Source organism: Carassius gibelio, chromosome B14 (assembly GCF_023724105.1).
Source record: "Carassius gibelio isolate Cgi1373 ecotype wild population from Czech Republic chromosome B14, carGib1.2-hapl.c, whole genome shotgun sequence".
NCBI lineage: Eukaryota > Metazoa > Chordata > Actinopteri > Cypriniformes > Cyprinidae > Carassius > Carassius gibelio.
In genome coordinates this window covers 25,945,443-25,961,097 of record NC_068409.1, presented here as the reverse complement: position 1 = coordinate 25,961,097, position 15,655 = coordinate 25,945,443, and the positions used below count along the sequence as shown (strand labels likewise).

General features: G+C 37.4%; 1 protein-coding gene across 9 annotated transcripts in view; it reads right to left on the bottom strand.

Moving 5' to 3' along the window:
* diaph2 (diaphanous-related formin 2) overlaps positions 1-15,655 on the bottom strand; it is a 382,480-nt gene that overhangs the window by 94,889 nt on the left and 271,936 nt on the right. The gene's annotated exons all lie outside the window — the stretch shown is intronic.

Sequence of the window (15,655 nt, the reverse complement as noted above, 5' to 3'; positions counted from 1 at the left end):
CAGAGAATCAAATGCTACTGTTTTTTTTTAAATATTAGTTAACAGAAACCATCAACCACTAATTTTTGTAATGAGGACAAAAAACAACAGTTCACACATGAGTTGATCTATGTATATTTAGATCTAATGTAATATTAAAACAAATACAGTATTGTAGTGATATCAAATGAAATAATAACAAATGCAGTAACTTGCAAAGCTACCGTACAATGGTAATACAACAATCTAATATTGTAATACAGCGAATACATTAATAGAAAAATTTACATATTTTGTCAATATTAAAATAATATAACATTTTCACAAAGAATATATACATTTTGCCTTTGAATTTTCATTTCAGTTAAAATAAATAAATAAAAACATTAATTAATTAATTTAAATATCCATATGATTCACAACCAACAACTTAAGTATACTGTAACTAATACACTTAATTTCCATTTCTAATTATTCAAATGGACTTTCTGGCTTGACTTTCTTATCACCCTGTACTCCAGCGTATATTAGCTGGTCTGTGTTGTAAATCTTGCAGGTGTGCTCAGGTGGACAGGTGCACTGAAGTGATGCTGGAGTTGCTGACTGCGGCTGCTGTCCGGAGGCTGAGTGGCGTCAGCATGGGTTCAGCTTCATTAATCTCTACATAATCACTGTTTACTGCTCTCCATCTCTCCCTGCACTCACTGTAGTCCTTTCAAGTCTGGACTTCAAAGCGCCAGCAGTGTCTTAGGGGGATCAGTAGGGATGCGGACGCAGTCGTGGCGCTGTTTTGTGATTGGTGTATGGCTTTAGCTTTATTGATACACACGGTACGAATGATCACGGCACAAGGTCTGTCTGAGAGGGTCAAAGCTCTGACTCATCAGAGACATGAGAGGCTTTGTATGGGTCTTAGAGTGGACAACCATTCTTCAAGAGAGTTGACGTGAGGACATTCTGAGTAAGCAACAAAGGTGCAGATTGCAGCTTATATATTAAGAGATGTCAAAAGTATCAACTGTTAGAAATGGGGAAAACAATAATGTCACTAATAAATACACTGTATATACGATTCTATCTATCTTTATATCTATCTCTATCCATCCATCCATTTCAAGTGCTGATCTTTACAACTTTCTATTTGTAAAATAATCCTGAAAACAGTATCATAATTTACACAAAAAAAAATATAACTGTTAACGGTTTCCGACATGATGATAATAATTTTTTGTTGAGAAAAGAAAAGACTGTAGTAATGGCTCCTGAAAATTCAGCTTTACAGTCACATGAATAAACCACATTTTAAAATATACTTAAAAATAAGGGGAAAAATTACATTGTAATAATATTTCACAATATTATTGTTTCAAATACTGACAAACTAAAATAACACCAAACTTTTGAACAGTATTGTATAGTGCACTCTACAATTTCTTTAAGTCTTGTTAGCTAAGCATTGGGATTCAATCCCTGTTATTTCCCGAGGTCAGTGCTAATAACATCTGCTTTAACTTTTCAAAATAAGAGGACATTGGGTAGTAGCCACAAATCTACTCAAAGCACTAACAACAATATAAAGGGTAGACTCCGTGTCATTAGTAGCATGCTGGAGGAAACCCACAACTGGGGATTTACTGTCCCCTAATCAGGGCTCACAAAGCTGAGGTTAACACTCTGTCTGAGGACAGGCCCTGTGAGAGAACAGAAGCAAGAAAATCGAGCGAGAGGGCAAGGGCACAAGTTTAAGCTTTTTCAATGATGCTACAAGCTTCTCAGACTGGTTTCAAAAGCTAAAACTCTATTGGTTTAAAATACTCTAATGGCATGTTGCAATGATTTTTATAGGGGGTGAGCGAGAGAATTGTGGGCAGACAGATGATGGAGATGGATAGGCAAGCTAGTGGTGTGTGCCTCTCTGGACCAGGTACTCGGGGAGCAGCAAGGGTGAGAAAAAAAACTAGCTCATAAATTCTCAGAGTTCAGCCAATAACAGCACTGACTCGCTCATTTCACAGGCCTCGCCACTGATGAAACAAAAACACCAGGGACCAAATGAAAAAATAATCTCAGCTCTGTTCTAAAACTGAGCACGCATCCTTTGGAGGTAACTATTACTTAAATAGAAAGATCCAACAAAAATCCACATGAATTACTGACACCAAATTTAGAAGAGTAGTGCAAATAACAAACAATACAATTCAATCAACACCAAAAGTCGAATTAAAAAAACAACAATTAAACCACATTTTTATGTGATCTGTGCCTGACATGCTGATCATTAGCTAAGCTACATGCTAATGACCAACTCTATTGGAATCAACTGAAATCTCCCATGAGGAGCGCAACAAGTGTGGCACACAGATGTAATCAATCACTTCTGAGGGTTCATCTCTGACTCAGAAAGCTGCTCCCTACATAGAAACCTTTCTCTGTTCTGGCTAGACCCATTGTTTACCACAAAATAAAATGATTTAGCACCACACAGCATACAGAATCTATGAATAGATACTTCATTTCCCAATGTGAGAGCACTTAAGAAATTAATTGCTTAGTTTAATTACTACAATAAATAGGATAATACCACGGTGTCCAGTACAATCAGGATTTTCAACGTTATTATAGCTATAAAAAAGTTGGAGTGGTAACAGTGTGTGGTACTGCATGTGGAAATTAATAAAAGAGGAAAATGTTAATATTTCTTTTGATGTTCATCTGAAAGTATGGGCTCGTTATAGGTCAGTTTCTGCTTTTCAGCAATAAATTTGTTTGTCTCAGAAGCAGCTTTCCTCTTCTTAATAGAGAGCCCTGCTGGAAGCAAAAGCAGAATAAAACTGGCATCCTTTTGGGATATCATTAGTAAGATTAACAACAAAATAACACTGTTTACAGGGGACCAGCACTGCCGCATTAATAACTTGAATATGCTCATTTCACATGAACTGGAGGGGAGGGGGGAAAAAGATAGCCCTGAAAAAGATTCCCTGTCCTATTCGCAGTAACTATTTCTGGGACGTGGCAATTTAAACTAATGACTGCTGTCTTGTGCTTCCATAACACCCACCAACAGTGTGTGCACAAACATTCGGCACCACTTCAGCTTAACAAATATTTAGGCTATTGGCTAGTTTTCATTACCAAAGATTCAAACCGCATTCAATTTTCGCTTAGTTGTGGCACGTTCAGACTAGGCTCATTTCAGCGTTCCATCTGTGCTATTTATTTATTTTATTCTTTTTTAGTCTATGTATAGTCTCTTCAAGGCCAGTCAGTTCACTCAACTAAAACGGAATCATAAAAAAGTTGTTTCTTTATCTCAAATGTGTTGTTATGGTGAAAACCTGCATGTGAATACCTTCACTGCATGAGCCGAGATCTGAGTGAATTGAAAGATCAAGGACTCGACAGCATTAGTGCCCATTGTGATGGCATTACACAATAAGACAAACTCCTTGCTGGTTGAGTTTTAAAGATTTACAGTCAGGGTTTAGTGCCTGTGAGCCCTGCCTTTCTTTTCGGGTTTCCTCTGTGCGATATTCATTCTCAGAATCAGGGGACAGACGAGGACTATTTCATTAAGCCCCTTCCCGTCTCCTCTTGCCATAAACTGCCATGAAGTAACATCACTTGTCATAAAAAAGAAAGAAGATGCGCTTTGCAAAATACCAAATCATCAGCTGTAATGCCAAGGTGTCAGCGTTACTGTCAGCCATTTGTTGGAGGGCACCATTTCCATGTAAGATTTATAGATAAGGCATATCAATATTTCTTTGCTGTTGCTGTGATGCTCGGATGATACAACGTGAATTGAGATTTATTTGGGAGCAGGATGCCCAAGTGTAGCATAAGGCATCTGAGATTTAAATAATCTCCACCAACAAAGGCAAACAAAGCATATAACAAAAGACAAGGTCACCCGTAACAACCATTAAGTGGTTTAAAATAGAATTATTGCTTCTTTATCCTCCTGTGTGCAAGGATTTGAATTACACAAGAGAGTTAATGCTTGAATGACCGGACAGTATATATGCATCCATTAAATGTGTATGAATAAGACACAGAAGAGGACGAGTGTGTGAGCACTAAAGAGAGAGAGAGAGAGAGAGATGGTGATGAGGTACCTAAAGAGGTTTATGCGTGAAAGCTATTGTCCATCACTTGACATACTGTATGTACACCGATAATTGGCAGGAAAGTGGGAAACTTTCATTAAACTCCAATTAGACTGGAGTTCATCGCATTCATCCTGTACAAAAAGTTTGATGGGGAGAAGAAAGCAGAACAGGGTACAGCCAGATTACGTCTTTTAATTTGGTATGTAATGAGTTGGAGGCTCAGGAGACCCTTAAAATAAAGACGTTACAGATACCCAAACTATCCCCTCTCCAATTCTGCCTCATTAACTTTAGAAGGTAAAATGTAGTTCTTCCAATAATTTCTCTTCATAACAAAAACATGCCTCTCTTTGGACAACCATCAACAGATGATAAACTTCAATCTTTACAACATGTACTAAAGAACAATACATCCTCACAGAAGCACGCTGAGGACTATTGATCTCCACATACAATAATAACCCCTAAATAAGCAAGCTACTTCTATAAGCATTGAACTGATAGACTTCACCGCAATTTCGAGGCTTTTCTGTTTAGTTAATGGAAAGTTCAATCTTTTCAGTTTGTTTAGAAAACATTTGTGCATCTGCCAGCACTCTTTTGGCACTTAAGTTTGAGTGAAGATAATAGGAAACAGACAGCACAGTAATGGCGTATACTTGGCATATATACTTTAGCAGTATGGAAAGACAAGAGCCATTCAGGTAGAACAAAAGAGCTGAGATCTCACTGCATAATGATGATATGCAATGCAATTGCTGTCTTATGACTAATATGTGACGTTAAATGCTGAAACAGGGATTTTTAAATGTATTTTTTTAATAGATTTTTATTTATTTTTTTAATTGAAGCAAATGTGAAAAATATATTACAGGTAAAAATGTTATTAATAATAATACTAATAACTTTTTCAAACATTAATATCACTAAACACAGAAACCAAACAGTGTCTAGTTTATGCAGGAATCAATTAATTCCAATGCAGAAAGAGTGCAAATCCACAATGCGTTTTGTGCTTAGCATAATTACTAGTCGCCATCAATGGGGTGCTAATCGGATGGAGAGGGAAAAAAGCAACAAATCCTTTTACGTGCGCTCCATTTATTATTTTAATATGTGTTTTCCTTAAATCCCTCACTTTGCAAATCATAATTAAGGATTTATTGACTGATTTGATCATTTGAGAGCTTTTGTACTTAAAAACCTTAAGGTTGAAATATGCTTCAAAATGAGCTGCTAGCCACAGGAGATCCCAGCTGATGAAATAAAAACATTGCTGGATTGTTAAGAGTAAATAAAAAGGGATAAAACAAAGACAACCAGGCCTCCGTGAGGAGGGGCACTCTAATACCACTGAATCCATTGTTAGTGAAATATAAACAATCCCCCACCACGTCATTCACTGCAAACTACTACTAACATGCAACATTTGAAAGAAATGGATCAAACAACAAAACCCTAAAACCATAAACAAATCCCATTTTCCCCGCTGAATGAGATGAGCAATTCTAGATTACCTATTCACATTCACGTCACATCGACTGCACACCTCATGCAATACAAACACTAGTGAGCTCCGTCTATGCTGGCCGCTGGCCATCAAGCATGTGATTGGGAACAGTCAGCCTCTGTCCGCTCTCCTTAACGGATGCCCATTTTGGAGGAGAGGATTTGCCATACAGGAGCGGTGAGGCTGGAAATAAAAGTGTTCTTTCTCTCCTCAGCATCCCTTAGGATCCTGTAAACAGCGCTGGCCAGGCGATAACGCCACTCTATTGTGAGAAGCTCCTTGGTTCAATGACATCCCTTCACAACCGAGGCTCTAAAAGGACCTGGATTGGATGCAATTACTTGGCTCAAACTGCAGATAAAGATAATAGATAAAATGTGAAAGAAAAAAAAAGTAACATTCACAGGTCAGAGATCCAACCATTTTTCTGACCTGAAAGGGAGATGTTTTATTATTATTATTATTATTATTATTATTATTATTATATATTTTTTTATTTATAAGAAGGCAGATATCTGTATCAAACACATATGGAATTCATATTCACTCATACACTTTAGAAAACATATTGCTCTTGGCAGCTGCTGTGACAACAGATAGCTGACGCACGCCATCTCAGAGGGACACACAAATGGAGCCAATTATAATACATTTTGATATATGAGAAAGTTTAGACATCAACCCGAGGTGCTGACAATTCCCTGGGAACAGAGAAGAAATCAGACTCGCACACAGAGAGAGGGAAAAAAGTAGAGGGCGAGCAGTAAAGAAACCTGCGCAGGCCTATCGATCTTTGCCCTCTAGCAAAGAAAAGACCGAAAGCCTTTCAAGTTACACACATGCGTGACTTGTAGTTCTTTTACAACACGCCACTGGGCAGAATCGCAAAACTGTCTAACGAGCAGCGAGTGATACCAGTCACATCGGTTGCCCAGCTCCTGACAGCCCAAATAAACAACTACCTGAGTAGCTCCAGAGATCCACAGAAGGAAAACAGAAAGGGATGAACCACTGACAGAGGTATACACCTTGAACGGGGTCTGTCTGGATATGGAGCCTCGGGGGACACTGAGGGAAGTCTGGTCTGGGCTGTGCAGGTGCAGGGGGTAGAGGGTGTGGGTGGGCCAACGTTATGTGTTATGAATACCAGTGAACAGATTGTGGAGCTGGGGGATATTTATAGGTAAACACACACCTTTGTCCTCCACTGCTTCACTACCCACATGCCCTTGGGTGATCGTGCAAATACTAAGGGCGCTAGCACACTAGAACTCTGACGAAGCTTTTGACAAGTAGGGAAGTGTAAGATACATTTAGAGAGTCTAGAAATAGCCGGGTAATACAGCATCTATATATATTATATTGTGTATACAGACAGTGCATATATATATATATATATATATATATATATATATATATATATATATATATATATATATATATATATATATATATATATATAATATCATTTCACAACAACAAAAATAAAAACATAATATGATTAAAGCAATGTTTAAATCCAACATGTTCAAAAGAACATCAGTATGCATACAGTTCTAGTAAGCAATTTACACAATCATCTGATATAATTATTTCGTCCTTTTTTAGAAAGAAAGAGAACAATAAAACTATAGACAGAATACCAACAGACAGATAAAATGATCGATAGAACAATTGGACGGCAGACAGACAGAGAGTATTTTCTAAAGATCAACACTTGTTTGAAATAGAAAACATTTTTAACATTATGCATGTCTTTGCTGTCAGTTTTTATCATTTTAAGGGATGGATGGATGGAAGGATGGAAGGATGAATGGATGGATGGATAGACAGATGAAGAACTCAGAACCCAACACATATGATACTAAAACTTCTTCAATCACTTTACATTTGTCTCTCCACATCTCTAATGTACAAAGGAAATAACATCTTTGATTCTTAAGGGGAGGTAAGTTGATAGCTTAAAATACCAAAGAGATTTTGAAAATGTTGCAGCATTTGTAGAGTGGGAGTCAGCTGCTTATTACTCCACTAGAGTTCACAGATTAGCTTATTTGAAGGGAATTGTGGATCGGTATTCATAAAGTCTGATACAGACAGAGCAAGGAGGGCAGACACATCCATCACTGTTTGAACATCAACTTACTGTTTAATATCACCTCTCTGAACTCAGGCTAACGACCATCGCACAGCGTATATCTTGTAAAGGAATACTTTTATTGCAGAGAAGGATTTCAACTATTGGTATTTCTGAGATAATCGCACAAACTGCTTCTCAAGAGCGAAGCACACTGGGATAAAATGAGAAAACTGAAACTGCTCTAGGTGAGAGAAAGGTAGACAGTCACACTCATTCACAGCTTCAAAGTCATATGCTATCACATGGTGCATGCAACAGACCTTAAAGGCGCACAGTCCATCAGCTGAGTGACATTTCAGTGAGAGGAAAGTTTCAGCTCTGTTTGTGAGGCTGATAAGCAGTGGACATAAGCATGTCTCCGTAATGCAATGCAGAAAGTTAAGTCCATGAATAAAATATCTATATCTATGACATTCATACTGAACCTTGTGAAACACCTTTAGATTCTTGAAAAAAAAAAAATGATATAGATATAATTGCTACAAAACACAAAATATCTGCTCATACCTACTCTTCAGCATGTGCACAAACATGCAGCTCTTTTTGGATTTCATTTTCATGAATGTTTTAGAAATGAAGACAAAAAATGTGGAGGAATTGCATACAATTTTGAATGTTTCAAACTACCATTTGCTTCAAAAAATATTATTTTCATGCTCTCTTTGCGTGCATATATTGTGAATGTATCATTGTGCATGATTATCTGCAGCAATTTTGTCACTGCTTTTATTTCTAGCTCAACAGCTCCCTCTGTGAGAAACATCATGACCTGAGAGTGAGCATCTGCCCTTATGTGGGCACATTTAATATGAAGTTAACTTAAAGTTAGTTAGTTATAGTTAGTTAACAAAAAAAAAATATATATATATATATATATATATATATATATATATATATATATATATATATATATATATATATATATATATATATATATATATATATATATATATATATATATATATATATATATATATATATAAAATAAAATAAAAACCTTCAAATATCCATATAAGAATCAAGTTTACAATTTAATCAGCTTCAGGAAACAAACAAAAAGGCTTGGAGGTACAGATGTGGAGAGCTGATTTGAGAGGTTTCATAGATCGCTCATAATGTGGAACCATTCACCGTAAGGACAAACCTGACTTCATTGACCATTTCCTAGCTTTGATTTAAGGCTGAATAAAGCCTCAGTTCATCATTGACACAGTTAATTCAAATAAATGAGAGGCATTGAAAACACACAGCCTCTAGTGTCAGGGTTTTCTGCTCTCGCTGCATAAATGTCCGCCATGGATAATCAATGAGGCTTTGTAATGAAGACTTTTGTTCATTGGGGAAGAGGCTTTTAGATGATCGGTCACACTGGCTTTGTTTTGTATACAGGGCTGGGTAAGACCCAAGAGTTATTTTTAGACACATGCAACAGCCCACAAAACACATGAAAGTGCATGCAGCAGCGAAACTGACCATGTTCACTAAATTCTGACTATTATTAAGAAATAATACTATCTTTTTGTAATATATAGTATCACACGGATCATTCTGGTCCTGGATGTTGATGCAGTGCTCTAGTCATGGCAAAATACATGAACAATTGTCACTTTCATAGTTTGCTATACATAAACTGCTCTATATAAGAAACACTGTGTATATAGTAATGCAGGACAAACAGAGAGACAGACAGATAGATTAATACATAGATAGATAGACAGACAGACAGACAGATAAAGGTAAATTCAGTTCAACAGTTAAATGCAAAGTTATTTTCTTTCACAAACAGATGGCTTTGTGTTTTCGTGACTCTATTTCCTCATGAAACGACGCCATTTGCTGCCTCTGACCATTCATCCTCTTCGCAGGGAGCTCTGAGGCTCACGGGCCTGGAGGTACTGGGTAGAGAAATTACATCCGTGGCTTTCCTCTTTGTGTGTCTATTCCCTATCCAGTCCCAATGCATCTCTGCGCGGTGCCACATGTACTGCATTCTGGCCTGAGTTCAGGCCTGCTGATTGCTGCGACTCTAGCTTGATTAATGGTGGATTTGAAATGAAAATGATCTATTCATCGGAGGTGTGAGGCAGTCTGCAGTCTTGATTGACTGTCGGCCTGGGCCAAGGAGCCATGCTGGAGAGCTGCGCCATTAGAGGAGTTTGCCGAGAAGTAGATATCTCTCCACGCACACCACCGGTGGGCAAAAGCTAAAGAGCTGCGGTGGAAGTGCAATTTAAGGCAGCTTCAAGGACATTAGCGGCCCCCGTTCAGACAGCCTGCTTTTGGGGGTGAGTGGGGTAAAGGCTGTTTGACTCTAATCTGGAATTAAACATAGAGCACAGTCATCTCTGTTCGCTTTGTGGTCTGAATGCAGCTACTTATCGACACGCCACTGATTCACAGCCCCCCTGCCGCTCACGCTGATGATAAACCAAAGTGAATCACAGCCAGCATCTTCACTCACAGTCTTGTCATCTTAAAACAGCAGTAAAACGGGCCCTTAATGAATACATGACAATGAGATGATTTAAGCATCTCCGTGAGAGTTCTGCTAGCCACGGGACAGTGGCTCTTTGAGGAATTAAGGCGAGATGAAACTAGAAGATGATTAAAATTGGCTATTTTAAATCCAAAGCACTAGACACGTGGAATCTGACTGATCTGCCAGAAATCCATTTGCATTGAGCGGCACTAGTCCATTTTTTTATTGAGCGCTCGGTATCTATGGCGAGCAAAGCTTTTGAGTCTTCCAAGGAATTCGAGCAAGTTGAAGAGGCCTCTCCAACTGCACTTTCATAGTGAAGCACCAGGCTGCAAACAGCTCTTTAAGATCAATTCTATGCTGTCAGCCATGTGTGTTTAAATCAGAACGGTGCGCACACAGTTCCGGGCCACACTGCCAACTCCGGTGTCTATTAAAATAGATTGTTCTCACCCTGCGTGACCTTCTGCGTGTATTGGTACTAAGGCCCAACATTACTACCGAAATTAGGATAGCCTGTGTCCCCCCTTAACAGCGTAATAAAGTCCATACAAAGTGATTTATATCTCTCCACCAATGAAAAAGGTCAGATCAATTCCCACACCTGCAAGCTCCGTCTTCATTTAGCGCGGTCGCGTGCGGACGTCACAGACCGTGGCATTTGCGCGGAAAACACATGTATAAGTAAGTGTATATTCATGATGTGCTTAAAAAGAAAAGTGCCTGGTATTGATTGGAGATTAGATTGCCCATTTGCTTTTTGTTTTGCACCCAGCAGATGCACAGCCTCGAGCATTAGATTGTAGAGCTATAAAGAAAACTCTGTTGCTCGTTCTCTCTCTACCTCAGGCAATTCTTAAACTCATCAGCGTTTTAATGAGACTTTCAAGCAGGGAGATGAATTAACTGCCTGCCTCTTATTTATTTATTTTTCTGACTGGCATAATCCCTACAGACGGCACAAGCAAACAGAGAAGCCAGACCATGCATTATTTCATATTTTATGTGATATTCACAATAGTCTCATAAACAAATTAAGAATGGGACCTCCTCCATCTGACGGTGATGGCTTATTACCTTTTCCCCCACTCTCTCTCTCTCTCTAATTTCAAAGATTTTCCTACATACAAAACACTTTTCCATTTATCCAGGTATGAAACATTCGCTGGTGGCTATATGAGAGAAGCTAAAATCCAATAATCTTACAATCTAAAGGCTGAAATAGTATCTAGGGAGGTCACAGCATTATTGTTTATAGGATTATTGCGCTCACATTATAGCAAACAACAAAATAAGCATTTTATGACACATTTTAGATGCCTTTGATATGAACAGCATGTCTTAATTGACAAAATATTTGACATAAGATGAGTTGAAGTATTTTTTTTTTAAGGTGAGTCACAATTTAAAATAAAAGTTGACTGCAAATCTTTCGGCGAAATACTGGATTGGAGAATTGGAGAAAGTTCTTTATTCCATTGATTATTTAGCAATATGGACATGAATTGAATGCTGTAATTGTTAATACTCACTAAGAATTAAACCAAGTGGTTTTCTGAGAATCCACATAAGAGCATGCAAACAAAATCCAACTTTTCTTTATCTACTGTAGGTAAAATGTCCTTCAACGCTATGACCCAATTCATGTGATCCTTCATCCTAACATCAGTCAGCTTTCACTGATGTATGCCGTTCTAAATCTGACAAGGGCTAATTCTAAGACCTTCATACAATGAAACATCCTTTTGAACATCTCAAACTGCATTACCACCTAAAATAAACAGATCAGTATTGGAGAATGACGTCTCATTTTCTTAATGGAAATGTTTGATTTAGTTAAAAATGCAATGAAACTATGAGCTGCTAGATGTTGGATGTAACACCCATTCCAAGCCTTCTCAGCCGAATGGCTGCGGGGTGGAGTAGTGTTTGCCTTTCTAAAGTCCTCGTGTCGCTAGGAGGCTTCTGTGCCTCGACTCAATTTAATAGCCATTACCTAAGGAGCTCTGTGACTCTTGGCATAACCGGATAACTAACAGCCACAAGCTGCGTGCCCATAAGGCTTTCTTCTTGCATACCCCATCTTTAAAGCTTAATAGTACCCTAACGCTAAGTAGAGAAGATAGGAATAAGAGAGAGAGGCGAGTGAACAGACAGTGTTATTAGCTTGCTGCCTCTTAACACATCAATAAGTCATGAAATGATGTCTGCACTTTCTGGTTGTTCTTTCTTCAGAGAGAGACAATCAATAAGTAAGCTGTATGTGACTCATTAAGGGGACTTCACTTACGATTATTTAAAAGAAAGGTTAAGATATATACATCGCGCTTTGTTAATGCCGTTTATGGAACAACTGGATTAAGGTTCACTAAACCTTCTGAGCATGTCTTCTCATAACGTGTGAAGAGAGGCTATTGTGTGAGCTATTTCACAGTCTGGTGGACCTCTGAAAACGTTAAAGGAATAATTGGTCGAAAAATGAAATCTGTCATTATTTACTCGCGCTCATCTATTCCGTTTTTTTCCCCCCACAAAAAATAGACCTAAAGAATATTCCCACAGCTCATCTATACAACATAACGGTGGCCACTTCTGTCAAACTCCAAAAAGGGACAAAACACCATAAAACTATGATATGATAGCTTAGAGTAAGAGGGAAACGATTTGTTGATGTTTCAGGGCTTGACGTTTACTATGTTGAAATATTTAGGAGCACATTAAGGAACTTTAGGGACGCAATGAAAATTGCTGACATTTTTTATATGTTTATACAATTCAGTTAAAGCCTTCTGATTCGTTTAATAATCAAAGTATTTCCATTCCATCTAAATGACATTTTCTTACACTATTTAAGACATTTAAGGTTTTACATTTCACAAAACTGACTTTTTACTTGTTCTTATCAAATACATGCTCCTACAATTTTTTTTTTTTTTTTTTTTTACACATCTGTTTTAAGTCACAAATGCAAGTGAAATATTTGCACTGCCAAGGCCTGTGTTTGTATTTTGAAGATACATGGCCATGTTCACTATAAACTGTATGATGAACACACATAAAATGAAATAAAATAAAATAAAATAAAATGCAGGAATCCAGGTTTTGAACTACACGAGGCTGAGTAAATAGTAGCAAGACTTGTATTACTGGGTGAACTACACCTTTAAACAGGGAAGGACATGGAATCCTTCTCTGCTTTCAGATCTGTTTACTTGAAGAGTGATGGCTGACCTCCGCATGACAGAAGCTCCTCCCGCTCCTTGCTCTGACACGCCGGCCTTAGGTGACTAAGAGAGAAAAAGAATCTGAAGGGAGAGAGCAGAGCAGGAGGAGGGGGCGGATGGGAGCACCAACACCTAATCCCCTCCTCCTGAGATTTTATTGGCAACTCTAGCAGAGAATGGCAGACACCCATTATAACTTAACACATCAAAATGGCAATGTGGCACACGTAGAAAAGGCCACCTGAAGACAAACACAGCGGCCCTCGCTTTATCTGCTGTGAGCTCGCAGACAAACGCTGCATCAATTTGGCCAGCAACAATCGATTCGCTCTCTTCTCTCTCCCTCTCGCTCTCTCTATCCGTCTCTGTTCTCTTAACTTTGAGAAGACAAGGCTTCACATGACAATGCAATTAAAATTTCCTAGCAGAACTTACATCCCTGATATTTCTGATTATAGCATTCAACCTGTTGCTCGGAGACAAGTATCAAAGTCACAAAGTGACAGCTGGCTGCGTATTGCACGAAACCGTGCCATGGTCACCATCTTTTTTTTTTTTTTGCCCTTTCCCCTTTCATTTGCAAAGTGGAACAAGGCTTCCCGCTGAGCCTGGCCCTCCCCTTACTTATCAGCATGCACAGGACCAGGCTTTGAACCCCAACAATGTTTCTCAATTTCACATGCAAACACACTGCTACTCATTTTAATATATTTGAATATGGATCACACTGCGCCGTTTCATATCACGGAACAAAACAAGGAGGAAAATAAAATGCAAATCACCTAGATGTAAAGGAAAGGTCACATCTAAAAAATAGTTAGACGGAAGCGATACAAACTTGTCCCGGTGCTACATAAGTTGGCGATTCATGTACATAATTAGTTCAAAATCTGCTTCATAAGTATGAGGGAATGGGGTAAGACGTGTCATTGGGTCACTATCCTAGTAATTATGGTCATGTGGCCATATATTTAAAAATAGACAATTATATGCTGTTGTATTGTGATGCATATACCTATACTATAATATACATTATACATCCTACCTATACTATAATATACAATCACACAAAAGTAGCCTTCTGTAAAATAAAATATATCTCAATATATTTACAGGAAAAATAACCTCCCAAAAACTACTGCAAAAACAAATATGCCAAATATAACATGTTTAGGGTCCTATGAATTTTTTTTTTTCTTCACCATATGTTTTATTGTTACCTAATTATGTGTTTTAGCATTTGTAATTATTTAAATGCATAAAAACAACTTAATTAGTTAAAAAAAATCTTTAAATAGCCTTATGTGAAATGTTTTTTCCCTTTCAGAAATTCTGTGTATTTACATTTTTCTGGTTATCAAATGAAGGCATACAACATTAATATAAATTTATCTTTTAATTATTTTAAATTAAGCAAACTTTATTTTTTTGGTAAACAAATGGGATTTACTATTAAAAATAACTCCACAAACCACTTGACACAGTACTGTCACCTGTAGCATGTAAGTTGCAGTGTTACTATAGCATCGCTGAGATACTATTATAGTTTTTGTTATTATTTGGAATCAGATATTCATGTTATTTTTAGTTTTATTTATATTTAGCAATGTTCTTTTAACCAGTTTTATCTAAAAAAAAAAATGTTATTTTAACACATTTTAACATGTTAAATTAAATGTTGCCTTAAAAACTAACTTCTTACATTATGAAAATATTATATTTTATTATGGAAATCTAATAACCCTGATAAGATGTCACTGAACCACTTATTTAATTTCTTTGGCACTATGTTGATTTTTTTTCATTCATTAGATACCAGTTACCCTGTAATAAAATTAGGAGCATTAGTTTTCCTGCTATCTCATTTCTCCTTGCCTAGAGGACAATTTGAGTAAAAATGACACAGCTTACCCCACTCTACACGACCAAACTATAATTATCACGGAGCTCAAGATTTTGACTTCCCTGATGGTGTCCTTAAGGTCTGTCTCACAAAGACTAATGGATTCTCACAGCTGGCTGATGAGTGGTGTGATTCCTTTCACCTCCTATCAAGGTAGACCGTTTCACACGTTTCAACATCAAAAAAAAATAATAATAAATAATAAAAAGGACTATCACAGCCTGCTGCAGCTGTTCACCACTACTAAAATGTATTTAAAAAATATATATAAATAATAATAAAAATTTGAATGATATTTGAATGAAAAA